Consider the following 19,701-nt stretch of genomic DNA (forward strand, 5'->3'; position numbering starts at 1 on the left):
ATAGACAAAATGAGAAAAAGGACACTTATGATTTGTTAATATATTATAAGCTCTAATATATTAATATGAAATCATATTATTTAATTAGTATTGACCAAGAATTAATTTGGAATTAATTTTGTGATCAAAAGAGACTAATTAAATATATGGGAATTGATTTGGTAAATCATCCATTCTTATATAGTGGGCTTATGATCCATGAGTCATTGGATTGGGCTAAAACCCATAGGGTGCTCCATGGATGCTCTATGGAGGTTAAAACCCATGGATCATGGAGGAAATGAAAATTCATGCACATTAGGGTTTACATGGTGTAAACCTACATGTGGCACATTATATAAAGAGCCCCATGGCAAGCAAAATCAGCACTAAGACATAAGAGTGAGGGCTAGCCGAATTTTATGCACAAGTGTTCTTCTCTCAAGTTATTCCAAGAGTTGTGGTGTTGTGTGAAGCATTTGAGGCATCACATTTCGGGTGCTAGGCTCACAAGGTCTCAAGGAATCCAAGAAATAAGAAAGGTATGTCATTCTACTGGTTTTATATTACATGTACCCCAATCACATGCTAGTTAGGATGAAACCTCGGGAAAATGAATATTTGCATGTATAATAGAGAAAACATAGATCCAAGGTTTCTAGGGTTGCATGCAGACCATAGGAGTGTTAGAATGCTCAAAACCCATCAATTAAATCATTATGGATTAAATAATTATTTACAGTTAACCAAATAATAAAATAATTCAAATTTACTCCTAATCCTAAGCCTCCTAATTTTCGAAAATAGGCTATAGTTTATCATGTTTTAATTGTTCCTATTTTAAGACATTTAAAATAACAAATAAGGAAACAAGGTAAACCCTAAAAGGGAATCCTCAATTTCGAAATTTGGCTAATGAGGCTAGGGTTTTTAAAAGCCTTGCAAAAATCGAAAATATGAGGGTGGAGGCTAAGGTTTCAAGAACCTTAGTGATTATTTTTATTTATTTATTTATTTATTTTGAAAATTTGCATCCTCAGGGTTTGGTTTCTATAAACCCTAATTTTGATATATTCAACTTTGTGTAAGATCAATAAGAACAATGGCTCTAATACCACTGATGGATTTTATTGGTTACAAAAATCTTATTTTGGCGGAAAAACTTAAACCCTAAGTTCACATGCAAACTAAAGGATCTATGTTCTCATTATGATTTGCAACAAACAATTGAATATCAAGAACCCTAAAAGTACATTTCTATTTTCGAAATTATGAAAGGGTTATTAGAAAACATACCTTTTGTTTATTATAGCAAATAAAAAATATTTCTTCTTGATTGGTCTTTAGAAAGCAAGAACCAAAAGTCTCGTGCCTCTAATGGCTCACACCCAAACCCTAACAATTGGAAGCTAAAGAGAAAAGAGGAGGAAAAGGAAGAATTTCGATCTGAGACTCTTAGAATGAGATGGATTTCGAAATTCTAAACCCTTAGGGTTTATATAGGTGTTAGGAAGGTTGTATGTAAGGCAGGTTCCTTTTAAATAACCCCTACCCCATTGCTTCGTCCCTAAGACATTCAAAGCTTCCTTAGAGCCCAAGAATATCTCTAGAAACCCTCTAGAAATGTCCCCTTCATGGGAGGTTCTAGAATTGGTTAATTCTCAACTTTTGACGTTATCACCTTTAGTCCTTCTACTTTTAATTAATCCCAAAATTAATTCCAATTAATTTTTGATTAATTTTTAATTAAACAATATTATTTCTAATTAATATATTATTCTCATAATATATTAATAAATTATTTATTTTGATTTCTAATTAATTTATTAATCATATAATAAATTAATAAACAAGTCTCACTCTCTAAAAACATTCCAACCAATTACCAGGTTTGACGGCAACCCAAAAGCACTTTGTTAATAATTCAAGATTATACTAATTTTGTTATTGGATTAGACACCTAATCCAACACTAATATGATATAATTCTTCAACTACTTGTAAAGGGACCTTAAAAAGAAACAAATGGTATGTTGGAAGGCTCCTAAGAATTGATTCGATGAGGTGTGGTCAACCGAATGATAACGTTCTTTCCTTCCATAGAGATATCTTTGATAGGAATTTTTCTATCACCGATTTACAATGCTTGATAAGTTCTATATTTTCCCCAACAAGGAGCCCCACATACATAAAAGGAAAGGACACCAATTGAATATGTAAAATGCTAGTCATGGAAACAATAACATTTAGTTCCACCCCAACACCTTAGCATTTGCTCTTGGAAAAGTTTACTTTGAGACATGACACCAAAATTGACCCATGTATATTGAGAATCTATATTATAGGTAGTTACAAGAATATATGTATTTTAAAGTTTGAAAATATCTAAAACTTATTTATAGGTCACACTGTCAACGTAAATGAGGCAAATCATAATATTCCTTGAACGAAGAATGTGATATCCATACTTAAGGAGTTGATGTTGATCATAATGACCTTATAACAACGAAGGTAATGCCTAAACTTAAGACTTATCCTACTTACCCGAGACAATTTTTTTTGGATTTTCACATTCTCACCATGATGATACTTATCAAAGGACTAAAAAACATGTCACCCTTGATCCCACAACCAACATAGGGGTAAACCAGAATATCCTCAAAATAAGGAAAATGATGCACCTGCTTAAACATTAAACTAAGAGTTATCATATCTTTACCACATAGACATGGTATAACGTAATTGATAGGGTGATATATTGATCAAGGGTTTACGCTTCAACAACCACATCATATGAGCATAAATTCCAGTGCGGATTGAGTTCCTTGTAAACAATGTTTATATATCAACCATCTAATGAGTTATTATTTACATAATATACATATAATATGATCCTCCTAGGATGGGTAGTCTAGGCCAGCTCAATGATTATCATAAGAATAATATATTTGTAGAAAATATAAATTGTAACGTCCCAAAAACATAGTAAAAATTTTTGATTTTTCAAAATCCATTTTCATGAAAACCATAAGTCAATAAAACATTGCTTGCAAAAAATAATAATAAAATCAGAATATCAAATAATATCTATCAACATAAAAATCCATAGGATGATGTGTACAATTAAGCCTTTACTTTCCCCTGATCCTATTAAGTACCTGAAACATTGAAATCCACAGTTGTAAGCCAAAGCTTAGTGAGTTCCCCAAAATACCCCACACAACAATATACATACAATGCATGTACACATGAGCCTACAATCTTCCTGGACTGTCTCGCAAGGCCTACATAGCACCTGGACCGCTATATTGAGCCTATAGTTTACTCGACCGCCTCACAAGGCCTATAGTAGGTAGACTGCTCCCTTGGGCCTATCGTCTGACTGGGCCGCCTCGCAAGGCATACAGTACACTCGACCGCCCTGGTATCTTGGCCTACATCACAAAGTAGGAGCGCCTCAACCCAACCATAATATGTCGACATATGCACATAAATAAATAACCCGCTAACACAGGTAATCATAAACAGATCTACTAATCTAACATTTCACTACATCATACCAACATCTTACATACAAGGATACATACTGCAGTACAACGTATAGTGAGAAAACTCACATCGCAATCTAGCAGATAACAACACAACTCACACAATCTAGGAACTGGTACTACATGTTACCTATACAAAAATTAGAGACCAATTCTTAAACTATGCCTAAAACCCTCAAATTAACCTAAAGTCAACTGTCAAAGTTAAAGTCAACAGTCTAAAGTCTCACAGCCCGCCGCCACGTTGTGGCCAAGCTTCTGCCATGTCGTGGTGGCCTCAGTACAAAACAGTCACGGAGACTGTCTTTCGTCACGTTGTGGAGGCCAATCCTCCATGTCGTGGGAATTGTTCTGGTTATCTTAATGCATTAAGCTCCTAATTGCCAATGCCACTCATCCATACTTTCCAGAAGGCTTTCATACACCTAATGCATCATAAAAATCAGTGCTTTATGTACATACATGTCTAATGTACATCTCTTCCAAACTAGGTCAAAAACATGGAAGAAATAAACTCATACTTGTGCATGAGACCAAAAACACCATAAAACTCTAGATTTGGAACATATAACCCCAAAGGGATCCCAAGGATCCATAAAGGTGCTAAATTTATGGAATCCACTCATCCAAACCAACAAGAACATGAAGAACAAGCTTCTAAACCTAGATCTAATAGTTTTGAACAAAAAAGATAGCAATTCGAGGACTTACAAAGGTCCAAGAGGTGTGCAACAAAATGATGGGGAGGTTTGTTTGTTGGATCAATGCTCAAAAACACGTTCTTCTTCTCTTTCAAGGTCACAAAACACCAGAAAGCGTCAAAAATGACACAATGGAGGCTAGGGTTTATTTAAGGGTGAAAGGGAGGAGAGGGAGGCTGAGGGTGTGCAAACCCTAGCTTTTACTTCCCTTAAATAGGGGCATAAACCCCAAAATTAGGGTTTAACATAAAATAGTCGCCACATCGTGTAACGACGTGAATTTTCAAAACAATTTTTCGTTTTTCAACATAATAAAACTCATATAATATTCTCAAAATCTCATGTATCAAATGTCATCACAATAAAACATATCCCATAATCTCAACATATAATCCTCTGCCAGTGTGTACAAATCATGTCGGCGCCTTCCCGCGATCCTCACTGGTACCTGAAACACATATCACATAACACGGTAAGCATAAATGCTTAGTGAGTTCCGGTCTGACCTTCTGGTCATTGTGTCTCAGCGGGACCCTCCAGTCCCGTAGCTCGTTGGACCCTCCAGTCCGGTCTAGCTCGTTGGACCCTCCGGTCCGGTCTAAATCGTTGGACCCTCCGGTCCGGTATATATAACACATAGCATACATATATCACAATGCACATAAACTCAAACATACACATAACTCATAAGACCCTCCGGTCTGCACATAGATACCACTTTAGGTAATGTAAAGTGAGAAGACTCACCTCGGGTAATCTCGGAAAGTCTCGAACTCGAATCACTGATCTAGCCTCCGTCTAATCACATAAAGTAATTTATCTCTAATTAACAACGATTCTCATAGGCTAGACTAATCCCTTCCTATAATCTCCCAGAAGGGAAAAAGGCCATTTTACCCCTCCAATGGTCCAATTATCCAAATGCTGACCAACCCTAAACTTCAACGACAGTCAACTCCAGACAACGGTCCAACTCTGACCAGACTCGTCGAGTGCACTCGTGCGACTCATCGAGTCCCATCGATTCTCAGTGAACTCAGGAAGACCCAGCTCATCGAGTTAACCCCTAACTCGTCGAGCTATCGCATGATTCAACTCATCGGGACAAACCCTAAGCTACTCGCCGAGTCGGCTCATCAACTCGGCGAGTCAATTAAGACTCAGCTTGCATTCAGACGATTTTAAGGTGAAATACTTCCTCAAACTCCAGATCCATACTCTAAGGGCTCATTTACCACGTAAAGTCATAAACTTTACGTCCATGCATGGCATTTTGGGCATGAAATGCCAAGAACATGATCTAAATGGGTTTTTCACTCATAAATACCATCAAGGCTGAATAAAGCAGGAACCTTTGGATGCTAGAGACCTCCTAAGGTCCAAATCTGGAGTTCAAGCCTCCTCATGAACCCCAAATCCTCAAAGTCCCAAAATGAAAGGAAAAGAAGCCTTAATCTTCAAAATGAGAGATCTACTCAAATAAAAGGGAAAGGTTCGAACTTGATACCTCTAATAGAAGCTCTTGGACGTATAAGCAGTAGATCTATCAGCCTCTTCTCAACCCTAGCTTGGAATCTTCCTTTCCTTCACCAAAATGCACTCACAAATCTCAAGTAAGGCTCAAGACTCTCTCACAAGCTTAAGGGGCGATTAGGGTTTCTTCTCAGTGAGGTGTGGCCGCAAATGAGGCTATAAGTGCCTTTAAATAGGTCCCAAACCTAGGGATCTAGGGTTTCCACTTACAGCGCCTACTCGACGAGTCTACTCTTGGACTCGTCGAGTAGTTCATTAAACTCACGTGGCCACTCCGCTTCTACTCGACGAGTTATAGCACCAACTCGTCGAGTAGATCAATGATCCTCAAAAATAAATAATCAAAATAACATAACTGGAAATCCGGATGTTACAATTCTCCCCCACTAGAATCAGACTTCGCCCTCGAAGTCTTGCTCTATAAACAACTCTGGATGCTGCTCCCGCATCTCCGTCTCCGGCTCCCAAGTCAGCTCGGACCCTCTCCGATGTTGCCACTGGACCTGAACCAGAGGCACCTCCTTGTTCCTCAGAACCTTGATCTTCCGATCCAAGATCGTGATCGACCTCTCAATGTAATTCAGGCTCGCATCCACCTGAATATCCTCTAGCGGCACTATCGGCTATACACTTTCTCAACTGGGATACGTGGAAGGTATCATGAATCTGGCTCAACTCCGCAGGTAGCTCTAAACGGTATGCTACCTTACCCACTCTCGCGGTGACCCTGAACGGACCACTGTATCGGGGCCCCAGCTTGCCCCTCTTCCTGAATCGGATCACTCCTTTCCAAGGAGATACCTTCAGGAGAACGAAATCTCCAACCTGGAACTCGAGCTCGGATCGCCGTCTATCCGCATAGCTCTTCTGGCAGCTCTGGGCTGTCAGCAACCTCTGTCTGACCTGGTGTATCTGCTCAGTCGTTTTAAGCACTATCTCAGTGCTACCCATCACTCGCTGCCCTACCTCTCCCCAACAGATGGGAGTCCGACACCTCCTCCCATATAAAATCTCAAAGGGAGGCATACCAATACTCGAATGGTGGCTGTTGTTGTAAGAAAACTCAGCCAAAGGTAGGTAGGTGTCCCAAATTCCACCAAAGTCCATAACATATGCCCGAAGCATGTCCTCGAGTGTCTGTATCGTTTTCTCACTTTGTCCATCTGTCTGTGGGTGGTAAGCAGTACTGAAGTGCAATCTCGTACCCAACTCCTCATGGAACTTCTTCCAGAACCTGGAAGTGAAACGTACATCTCGGTCTGACACAATCGAGATCGGCACTCCATGCCGCGACACCACCTCTCTCACATATGTCTATGCCAGCCTCTCCGCAGAAGAGCTCTCACTAATAGCAAGGAAGTGAGCGCTCTTCGTCAGCCGGTCCACAATCACCCAAATTGCATCCACACCCATCGCGGTCCTCGGTAATTTGGTGATAAAATCCATAGAAATCTGTTCCCACTTCCACTGGGGAACCTCTAATGGCTGCAACTTGCCATTCGGACGCTGGTGCTCGGCCTTAACCCGGCGACAGGTCAAGCACCTCTCTACTACCCGTGCAACATCCCTCTTCATACAGGGCCACCAGTAGTCTCTCTTTAGGTCCAAATACATCTTAGTGGCCCCAGGATGGATCGAAAATCTCGATCTATGCGCCTCCTCCAACAGAGTGCTACGTGCCTCGCCCGTATACGACACCCAAATCCGACCATGAAAGATCATAAGCCCCCGGCTATCTGTCACAAACTCGGACACCTGTCCAATCACCCGCTCCCTCTTGCGGTTCTCCGGTCCCACAGTCTCTGTCTGGGCCTCTCGAATGGTATCCAATACCGGAGTCATCACCGTCATCCATACATATATCTCGAATCGGGGCACTCTCCGCCCTGCGGCTCAGAGCATCGGCTACCACGTTAGCCTTGCCCGGGTGGTACATGATCTTACAGTCGTAATCCTTCACCACATCCAACCACCTTCTCTGACGCATATTCAGGTTTGGCTGATCCATCAGATACTTCAAACTCTTGTGGTCCATGTATATGGTACACCGAACCCCATACAAATAGTGGCGCCATATCTTGAGGGCGAACACCACTGCCCCCAACTCCAAATCATGGGTGGGATACCTCGTCTCATGAGGCTTCAGCTGCCTTGATGCGTATGCTATCACGTTCCCTCTCTGCATAAGCACCGCACCCAACCTCGATATAGACGCATCACAATACACCATGAAATCCTCCATTCCCTCCGGAAGGGCTAACACCGGGGCTTCGAATAATCTCTGGCGAAGAGTCTCAAACGAGGTCTGCTGCTCGGGACCCTAAATAAAAGCAATACCCTTCCGGGTCAACCTGGTGAGGGGAACGGCAATCTTAGAGAAAACTCTGATAAATCTCCGATAGTAGCCGGCCAACCCCATAAAACTCCTGATCTCAGTGGGGGGTCTCGGCACCTCCCAACTCATGACAGCCTCAATCTTGGCCGGATCGACCAATATCCCATTCTGATTAACGAGATGTCCCAATAACTGGACCTCTCGTAACCAGAAATCACACTTGGAGAATTTGGCAAAAAGCCTCTCCGATCTCAGCACTCCAAGGATCTCCCTCAGATGCTCCTCATGTTGTTCTATGGATCTCGAATACACTAAAATATCATCGATAACACAATCACCGATTGATCCAACATCGGCATGCATACTCGGTTCATGAGATCCATGAACGCTGCTGGTGCATTGGTGAGCCCAAAAGGCATCACCACGAACTCGTAATGCCCATAACGAGTCCTGAACGCCGTCTTCTGGATATGCTCATCACACACCCTCATCTGGTGATATACAGACCTCAAGTCTATCTTGGAAAACCAAGACGCTCCCTGCAACTGATCGAACAGATCATCGATCCTCGGTAATGGATAACGGTTCTTGACCGTCGACTTATTCAACTCCCAGTAATCGATGCACATCCGGTGTGAACCATCCTTTGTCTTTACAAAAAGGATCGGCGCTCCCCACGACGAGCTACTCGGTCAGATGAATCCCTTTCCCAATAGCTCCTAAAGCTGCGAGGATAACTCCTGCATCTCCGGTGGCGCAAGGCGATAGGGTGCCTTGGCAATAGGCGCTTCCCCCGGAACCAAATCGATGCGGAACTCCACCTACCTCTCGGGAGGAACACCCGTCAACTCCTCGGGGAAAACATCCGGAAACTCTCGCACTATCGGTACCTCACCGACAGAACTCGGCCTCTCTGCGGCAACTCGTGTATCCATCACATAGGCTACAAACCCTCTACAACCCTGCTGTAGACTCTGTCTCGCTCTGTCAGCCGAACAAAATGCTGACCCAGATCGGGTACCCTCGCCATACACCGTAAGTACTCCCCCACTAAGGTCTCGTATGGTCACCAACTGTCGCTCGCAGTCTATAACAGCTCCAAATCGGCTCAACCAGTCCATGCCCACGATGACACAGACATCCCCCATCGCAATCGGTACCAGATCTATCGGGAACTCAACACCGAAAATCTCGAGTACACATCCTCGAATCACATCAGTAGCATAAACTGCTCGCTCGTCAGCTATAGAAACTCGTAGAGGTCGACTCACTGCCTCTCGTTGGGTACTGATGTGCTGGCTAAACGCTAATGACATGAAAGATCGACTCGCACCCGAGTCAAATAACACCAAAGCAGGTACAGAACTCACAAGAAAAGTACCTATGCATACCACAGTATAAGCACAATATCTCAACTCAGTATAAGTAAATAAAAGAATACATACAAGCCACGACATCGGGCGTTGCGCGGACCTCCTCCCCTGTCAACTGAAAGGCTCTCCCGCGAGCCATCGGTGCCTCGGCCTTCGCTGGCCGGGCCTCGGTAGCTCTAGCAGTAGGTACAGATCCCTGTGCTGATCCCTGAAGTAGTTGTGGGCACTCGGCCTTCCGATGGCCAGTCTGGTTGCAGTGAAAGCAAACTGCAAACCCCTTGGGGCAATCCCTCGCGAAATGACCCTCCTTGCCACACTTGTAGCACACACCCGCTCTGCACACCCCCTCATGGCTCTTGCCACACTTCCCGCAAGTGCGGCCCTTCGGACCTCCAGATCTTGAATCAGCGGGCTTTGCCCGCTTGGCTGCCGGTTGAGACTGTAACGGCCGCCTATCCCTCCTCAGAGACTCGGCCTCCTCCCTGGTCTGCGTCTCTAGCTCAATCTCCCTCTTCCGGGCATTCGCCTGGAGCTCGGAAAATGTCCGGTATGTCGATTTTTCCATGAACTCATGAATATCCCTCCTTAGTATGCTCAGATATCGGCTCATACGTGCCTGCTCGGTAGACACGTGCTGAAGGCAAAACAACACCCTCTCATGAAACATCCGTGTAATCACAGTCACGGACTCCGTCCCCTGCTTGAGGGACAAGAACTCTTGCGCCAACCGTTCCCTCTCCACCGGGGGAACATACTCATCTCGGAACATGGTGGTGAACCTCTCCCAGGTCACCGCTGTAATCTCTGCAGGAGTGAAGTCTGCCGTCACAAACTTCCACCAGTCCTTCGCTCCCAAGCGAAGCTGGTTCAGCGCGAACCGTACTCTCAGATGCACAGGACAAGAGCATGTGTAGAAGCATCCCTCAATGTCAGAGATCCATCTCATCGCGGCTATCGAATCCTGAGTCCCATCAAACTCTGGTGGCTTCGTGTTGCTGAACTCCCGGTACAGCAACGAGTCACCCCCTGTGGCCTAGTAGCGGCAACGGCTGCGGTGGCCGCAGCAACAACAACATCGGTAAGAGCAGCATACCGCTCGTCAAACGTCTCAATCAGCGTGGTCTTGATAGACCCAAACATCTCCGGTATCTCAGCTCGGATGGCTGCTGCCACCTCATCATGAATCATCCTGCGAATCTCATCATCGCTAACACCGCTGCTCTCTGGAGTGTGGCGCTTACCCACCATAATGTCTCTGAAACACAACACAAGAGAAATCAGAGACTCGCTCGAGTATACTCGCACTCGATAACTCAACCCTACTCGTTCCTTAGTACCCTAAGGATTCTTACTTGGACTGCTCACTGATCCGGTGTTTCCAGTAGTACGGGTCCTATACTACCTTCCACACCTCATTAGTATTCACCCCAAGTCCTCCTCCTAGGATCCCAGATCACAAGTACTCTATATCTCGCTAGACACAGGCTACCCTCCAGTAGACCTATCATAAGCTCCTCGCTGCTACCTACTCATTCTCGAAGTAACTCATAGTAGCAGTAATCTCTTAGGCTAAGGCATCACAAATCAGGCCACTCTAGTCCTAAATATGAATACCTAGCCTACTCTAGCATGCATAGGACATCACATAATATCTCATAACACATAATGTAAGGGTATTTTGGGAAATCACCGTTCGGGCGCTGGCTGATCGTACACACTGCTCCTTTCTTCTTTTCTCAAAATCTTTTACTCTTTTTAGAAAAATTGTTCCTTTTGTGAAATTTTTTCTCAAATCCTCAGTTTGAGTTCAGATACGCTCGAAGGTGCATCCGAATCCCTTAAACCAAGGCTCTGATACCAACTTGTAACGACGTGAATTTTCAAAACAATTTTTCATTTTTCAACATAATAAAACTCATATAATATTCTCAAAATCTCATGTATCAAATGTCATCACAATAAAACATATCCCAGAATCTCAACATATAATCCTCTGCCAGTGTGTACAAATCATGCCGGCGCCTTCCCGCGATCCTCGCTGGTACCTGAAACACATATCACATAACACGGTAAGCATAAATGCTTAGTGAGTTCCCCAATATACCACATACAGCACATAAGCCACTCGAGGCTATAACTCGGTATGACCTTCCGGTCAATGTGTCTCAGCGGGACCCTCCAGTCTCGTAGCTCGTTGGACCCTCCAGTCCGGTCTAGCTCGTTGGACCCTCCGGTCCGGTCTAAATCGTTGGACCCTCCGGTCCGGTCTAAATCGTTGGACCCTCCGGTCCGGTCTATATAACACATAGCATACATATATCACAATGCACATAAACTCAAACATACACATAACTCATAAGACCCTCCGGTCTGCACATAAATACCACTCTAGGTAATGTATAGTGAGAAGACTCACCTCGGGTAATCTCGGAAAGTCTCGAACGCGAATCACTGATCTAGCCTCCGCCTAATCACATAAAGTAATTTATCTCTAATTAACAACGATTCTCATAGGCTAGACTAATCCCTTCCTATAATCTCCCAGAAGGGAAAAAGGCAATTTTACCCCTCCAATGGTCCAATTATCCAAAAGCTGACCAACCCTAAAAGTTAACGAAAGTCAACTCCAGACAACGGTCCAACTCTGACCAGACTCGCCGTGTGCACTTGTGCGACTCGTCGAGTCCCATCGATTCTCAGTGAACTCAGGAAGAGCCAGCTCGTCGAGTTATCGCATGATTCAACTCATCGGGACAAACCCTAAGCTACTCGCTGAGTCGGCTCATCAACTCGGCGAGTCTATTAAGACTCAACTTGCATTCAGACGATTTTAAGGCGAAATACTTCCTCAAACTCCAGATCCATACTCTAAGGGCTCATTTACCACGTAAAGTCATAAACTTTACGTCCATGCATCACATTTTGGGCATGAAATGCCAAGAACATGATCTAAATGGGGTTTTCACTCATAAATACCATCAAGGCTGAATAAAGCAGGAACCTTTGGATGCTAGAGACCTCCTAAGGTCCAGATCTGGAGTTCAAGCCTCCTCATGAACCCCAAATCCTCAAAGTCCCAAAATGAAAGGAAAAGAAGCCTTAATCTTCAAAATGAGAGATCTACTCAAATAAAAGGGAAAGGTTCGAACTTGATACCTCTAATAGAAGCTCTTGGACGTATAAGCAGTAGATCTATCAGCCTCTTCTCAATCCTAGCTTGGAATCTTCCTTTCCTTCACGAAAATGCACTCACAAATCTCAAGTAAGGCTCAAGACTCTCTCACAAGCTCAAGGGGCGATTAGGGTTTCTTCTCAGTGAGGTGTGGCCGCAAATGAGGCTATAAGTGCCTTTAAATAGGTCCCAAACCCAGGGATCTAGGGTTTCCACTTACAGCGCCTACTCGACGAGTCTACTCTTGGACTCGTCGAGTAGTTCATTAAACTCACGTGGCCACCCCGCTTCTACTCGACGAGTTATAACACCAACTCGTCGAGTGGATCAATGATCCTTAAAAATAAATAATCAAAATAACATACCTGGAAATCCGGATGTTACACATCGTGGCCATTACAATGTCATGTCTTGGCGTATACTTAAGCTACACGTTTTGATCGGGTACCGCCACGTCGTGGTACAAGCATCACCATGTCTTGGCCAACATAATTCAACCTTTGAGCTTGAAAGCCATAACAACAAAAAAGTCTATACCTGGAAATTGGTGTTACATAAATGAAATATTTGGAGATCCTCATTTAAACTTTTAAGAGCATATCAATAAATGTGTGTTTTAATATTCACAAACCATAATCTATGTGTAAGTTTTTGAGATTATACATGTCGAGTGTATTACTGTGATAATATGTTTTAATAGTATGCTAAGCTTTAAGTTTGAGGGCATAACATCAATGTCCTAACATAATGTTACGTTGAAATAATCATTGTGTTGTATTGAACTTTCTACTCATGTAGTGTGGCGATAAAGCCTTATAAATACGGATGTGTGAATTGACTAAGAAACCAATTATAAAACCGAATAAGGGTATCCAATTCGGTTCTTGGTTTCTTGAATTTTCATTTTTTTGGTTTCGGTTTTCCAATGTTGGATCAGTTCGGTCCAGTTCCACCTCATCCCAATACAAAGGAAATTAAACATAGAACCAAATCGAATGAGAACCGAAACCATAAAGGAACTGAATATATAAATCAGTTCGGTTCTCAAATCCCTGAATATCCATCTTCGGTATCGGTTTTTTTTGTTCTTGGTCGGTTCGGTCTGAGAACCGATCTAATCCTACACTTAGAAACATTCTTGTGGCCATGGTTATGAACAATACACTAAATCTTCGCTTTGAGTAGTTATTTAAATAATATTTTCAAAATAGTTATGGTGACATCAACCGATTAAAATCAAACAAGCATAAAATATTTTATCAACTTTAGTTTTTTTTATCAACTAAAAACTTTAGTTAGATATGCAACTTGACATTTGTTATAAAGACAAGTATTTTGCAATGATTCCTTACCCAAAATCGAATTGTTTTTTTTTTTTCATAAAAGTTCAAATAAAAATCATATTTGTTAAATATAATAAAAATTGACTATCATGATTCAATATTTAGCTTTACATTTTTCTTAACTAAAAGGTATAAGGGTATATTTGTCTTTTACTTTTCCCAATGCTACAAGACAAGACGAAGAAGGTGTTAAAGGTAGTCGGTTTCCCATGATCGGATAGACAAAACAACCCTCTCACCAAGTATTAATCCAACGCATCTAACAATCAATCCTAAGGGTATTTTAGTCTTTTCATAACAATCCTTTCTTCGTTACCCTTACTTCTGCTCAAAGAAAAAAGAAAATCACTATCTCTCCTCTTCCCCACTTTATATAAATCCACCCTCGCTTTTTACGCCTGCAATCTTTTCACCTCTTCTTCTCCAATTTCTGCAGACTATTTTTCGAATTTTGATTTCTAAATTGAAATCAGAAGATGGGTTCAGACGCCAACAAGATGAACGACGGAACAAGCTTCAAACCCTCCGAACCGGCGCCGTGCGCCAACGGCTGCGGCTTCTTCGGCTCCGCCGCCACCATGAACCTCTGCTCAAAGTGCTTCCGTGACAACCGGATCAAGGAAGAACAAGCCGCATCAGCCAAAGCCGCCGTCGATAAGCTTGTCAACAAGGTCGTATCTTTCCCTCATCAAACTCCCTCTTCTTCCTCTTCCTCATCCGGATCTGAACCTCTTCCGCCGCCTGCGACTGCGGCGGCGGTGGAAGTAAAGGAAAAGGTCCGGAACCGGTGTTTAACCTGCAACAAAAAGGTCGGCGTGATGGGATTCATCTGCAAGTGTGGAGATACGTTCTGTGGAAGCCATAGGTACCCGGAGAAACACGATTGTGAATTCGATTTCAAGAAAACCGGTAAAGACGCCATAGCCAAGGCGAACCCGGTTATCAGAGCCGACAAGGTGGACCGGATCTGATGGGGCTTCAACAAAACCAAACCGGTTCGTCTCCGGTTCATGGTATATTTAGGGGTTGGTGTGTTGGAAGGTGTATGTTATGGGGAAAATTAGGGTTTTTATTTTGTTATTTTTCAGATTTTATTGGGTTGTGAAGACGATGATCAATCAAAAGAAAAAAAAAGTATAAAGGAATGAATTGGGTTATTGGGGTTTCGAATTTGATGATTAATTGTGGAATATAATTGGATGGATTGTTGCTTGTTCGATTTTGCTTTCTTTTCCTTCAAGATTATCATCAATCATCTCTTGGTTGTCTTTGTACTTCTGTTTTATTTATTCCTACAACAAAAAAATTAGTAATGTTTGTACTTTCTTTTGATTTTAATATTTATTATAAGAATTTTAATTATTTAATAAATAATTGAATTTCGTTATTATATGTTGATTTAATGGTTTACCAGACATAACATGAAGAGTTTTTTTATTCAAAATAAAGCAAGTAGTTCATTGGTCGAATGATTGACTGATCAGGTTTTAATTAAGAGAAGGTCTTAACCATTCGAAAATTTTAGAGTATATTGTCACATGCTTTACTCTTTAATAGTAATAGTAATAAATGTTTGGAAGCTTTTTATCTTCTCTATAATCTTATACTTAAAAGTTGTTACAATGAAATGGAAGTCTTATTTTTATGTATAAAAAAACTCAAATACCACCTTCCAGATTTATAATCTGAAACTTAAAAATGGTTACAAATGAATACATGAGTGAAAGAACTCAAAAAATACTAGGGTATAAAGTCTGAAATATAAAAATGGTTACAAATGAATACATGAGTGAAAGAGCTCAAATAATACATAGGGTATAAATAAGTTAAGCTACTCGTGAGCTGTTCATAATTGATCGTAAAAAGCTCCGAGTTGAACTCGAGTTTAGTTTCAGGTTGGTTTAAACGAGCTGAGCTACTCCTAAGTTATTCAGGATGAATTTATAAAAAGCTTGAGTTGAGCTCGAGATTTGTTTCAGGTTTATTTATTAAATGAGCTCGAGCACGAGTTTTATATGTCGAGCTCGTTAGGCTTGCGAGCCTAAACAAACATTTATATCTTTATATAATTTAAACTAGGTTATAGTCCGTTGGAACCATGGTTACAAAAATAATTAATTTTTATGGTAAAAGCTCATAATGTGAACTAATTATATGCCTAATATGCAGAGATTGTATAAATCGTAAGATATATAGTAAAATAGAGTATGAACAAAAGATATAATGATAATTCAGTGTATTATTAAATTAAAAGATTTCATATTAAATAATTATATTAAATATATTGACACGTGACAAACTCTTAAATAAGCTATGGTATAATGACATGTGACAATAATTAAATACGGAGCTTTAGGATAATGACACGTGTACATATAAAATTATTATTTTATTAATATAGAGAAATTTTAGTTTTAATTTGCATATTAAATTGCTATTAAATAATTAAGTATTAAATATTAAATACATAATAATAATAAACGATTTTAAAAAATAAAAACAAGTTTGCTATTTGCTATTAACCGAGTTGAATTTAAATTCATTTATGCTCGGCTAACAAACGAGTCGACCTTGAATATATTAAATCTTGCACAAGCTGAACTTGAGCATTAAATATTTGCTCGAGACGAACCAAGCATGAGATCCCTATAAATTTAAACTAATTGAGCCTAAGACATCCCAAACTCGAACTTTGTTCGGCTCATCTAAACCCCTATTATAACACTTAGATTTATAATCACAAACTTAAACGGTTACAAATACAACTAAAATGGAAGAGTCTTACTTGTATATAGGGATGAGCATATGATCCATTGGACCGGACCGGACCGGAAAAAAAACCGGGACCGAACCCGGACTGGACCGGATATACATATTAGTGGACCGGTTTTCGGGTTTTGTTTTACCACTAACTGGGTTTCGGGTTTGGATCGGACCGTACCCGGAATACGGGATTTAACCCGGACCGGACCGGAAAATATTTTCACCTTAATTCCGTTTCTAGATATCAACATAAGTTTAAAATATATAGATAATGGAATTGAATTACCGATTAATGTTATGAAGTTTTTATTGAGACAAAATTACAAAAATGGTCCCTGTGGTTGGCAAGTTTATGTGCTTTTGGTCCAAAACGAAACGTTGGTCTATCAGTGGTCCAATTTCAGATATTTTGTGTGCTTTTGGTCCCTATGATTGGTATTTTGATGTGGTTTTGGTCCATACCTCACCTGAAATGACCGATATGCCCTTAAATATTTCATTTTAACTTATTTTATCTAACTTATTATTATTTTAACTAAAAGAAAAAGAAAAAGAAATTACTACACCCACCCCCACCCCCACCCATCTCTCTCTCTCTCTCTCTCTCTCTCTTGGGTTAGGATTAAGGGGACATTGTGAAGAGATTGTTTGAAATTTTTTAAGAGAGATTAAACGATTGTTTTTTGAAGAAGGAAGATTGAATGAGGGTTTGTTAGCGTCAACTGAAGAACCCTAAAGCCGCTGTCATCGACCACTCAAATTAGGAGGGGAATGTCAATCGCAGATCCTTGAAATCGACTTCGTATCCTCTCAACTAGATCTGATTTATCCGGATTTGGATTTTGATTCAGAAATTTGCAGCGGTAGCTGGTGGCGACGTGCGGCAGGAGGCTGCTCTGGCGGTCTCTTGGTGCTTCGTTCCTGCTTCTGCTCGATGGAAGTGACGAGTTGGAGATGAAAGGGAAAGGATTTCGACAATAGCAGTTATGGAGGATGGTGGCAGTGGGTTTTCGGGTTTCCTTCTTTCTCGTTTTTCCTACAACCTTGGTGGGAGGAGGTGGTTGGAGGAAGTGTGGATGGCGACTGGTGTTGTTTGAGGGTGCTTGGGTAGTGTTTGATTAATCTAACTGTAGGGGATATAAGGCTGAGTTTGTGGTGGGTTATTAGTGTGGTTCACGGTGGTCAAAAGCCACCGATGGTGGTTTTTAGTGGTGTTCGATGGTTACAACAACAACAACACCACCACTCCTTGGTGGTGCTTGTTCTCGTCAGTGAAGGAAGAAAGGTAAACAGAAAACATCAAGGTTGGGTAGTATTTGGTGGTGATTTTGGTCAATAGTGAGTGGTGCAAGGCGGTCCGATGGTGGGGTAAGGGGGTGTGAAAATGGTGGTGTTTCAGAACTGATGAATTGGGGCTGTAGATTCGTAAGGCTTTAGAGGGTTATGCCCTATATTTAACACCATTTCAAGAAGATGGAGGTGGTAAATGGTTACGAGAAGAAAAAGAAGAACTGATTAATTTTCTTTCATTCACTTGTATATGGCTTCAATTTGATCAGGGAAGGAAAGTGCTTTAGCATGTTTCCTCGTAAGTCCATTTGACTTTCACAAGTCAAAGACGGAAGGAGAGAGAGAGAGAGAGAGAGAGAGAGAGAGAAAGAGAGAGAGAGAGAGAGAGAGAGAGAGAGAGAGAGAGAGAGAGTATGTGTGTGTGTGTGTGTGTTTGTTTGTATTTTCAATTAGCTGAAAACATTAATATAAATAAAAAAAATGGAAAAACAAACTATAAGGGCATAATGGTCTTTTTAAGTAGATAGAGACCAAAAACGATAGAAAGATCCAATTTTGGACCAGTGGTGCACCAACGTTTCGTTTTGGACCAAAAGCACATCAATTTGTCAACCACGTGGTCCATTTTTGCAATTTTGTCTTTTATTGAATTATTAATTAATCTTACAAAGAAAGAACATATCATCTCTTTAAAATTGAATGATAGGTCTCACGAAAATTGGATAAATAAGATAATAAAAAAAGGCCGGCCAAACACTCGTAATTTATTGTAACATTGTTTAAAAATGGTTACAAATGTAATAGAAAAACTCAAATAACACCTAGAATTTATTTATTTATTTAAATTGAACCGGATGATCTTTTAGAATACTTTTAAGAAGAAACGATTCCAAGCTTTATGCGACCTACTAAAAAAAAAAAAAATATAAAACATTGATAAAATTGTATAGATTATTTATATGCTTTACAAAAAGTTATAAATGTTTATTTTCTTTTATGAAAATAGTCTACTATTTGGATTCTTTGTATTCTCCCACCTTCCCAAACCTCTCTTTTCTTTCTTACACGCAAAACAATTAAAATGTGCACAATGTTTGACACCGCCTCCGAGAACTTCATCTCTTCTGGACAAAGAACATGGTCGACTGGGAGAAGAGATTACTGAAGAAGTGGATAAGAGAGAGAGAGAGAGAGAGAGAGAGAGAGAGAGAGAGAGAGAGAGAGAGAGAGAGAGAGAGAGAGAGAGAGAGAGAGAGAGAGAGAGAGAGAGAGAGAGAGAGTTTTTTAAACAATAAATAACAAAAATAGAAAAATCATAAATGAATGATTAGGGGTGTTCGTTTGGATGGATCGGTTGATCTGATCCAATCAAGTGAATCCAAATTGATTTCGGTTTTCAAAACATGGATCCGAATAATCCAAACTAAATTTAAATCCGATCCGATCCGATCCGATCCAATTACAATTCGGTTGGATCGGTTTTTATAATTCGGTTTTCAAAAACCGAAACATTTTAAAACAACAAATAATTATAATATTATTAAACTTTACACAAGAAGCAAAAACAAATTACTTAGTTGTGATTTGAAATTTATAAACAACTAATAAGAAGATATATTATAGTTAAATATTTTATAGACAAAAAACTTTTGAGTGAAAATGCGT

General features: G+C 40.7%; 1 pseudogene; it reads left to right on the forward strand.

The window, feature by feature from the left end:
• Window positions 1–14,341: 14,341 nt before the first annotated feature.
• Window positions 14,342–15,202, forward strand: LOC145120657 (zinc finger A20 and AN1 domain-containing stress-associated protein 1 pseudogene; annotated as a pseudogene).
• Window positions 15,203–19,701: the final 4,499 nt, after the last annotated feature.

The sequence above is a fragment of the Lactuca virosa genome, chromosome 6 (genome assembly GCF_052849685.1).
Source record: "Lactuca virosa cultivar CGN04683 chromosome 6, Lactuca_virosa_CGN04683_v6, whole genome shotgun sequence".
NCBI classification, from domain to species: domain Eukaryota; kingdom Viridiplantae; phylum Streptophyta; class Magnoliopsida; order Asterales; family Asteraceae; genus Lactuca; species Lactuca virosa.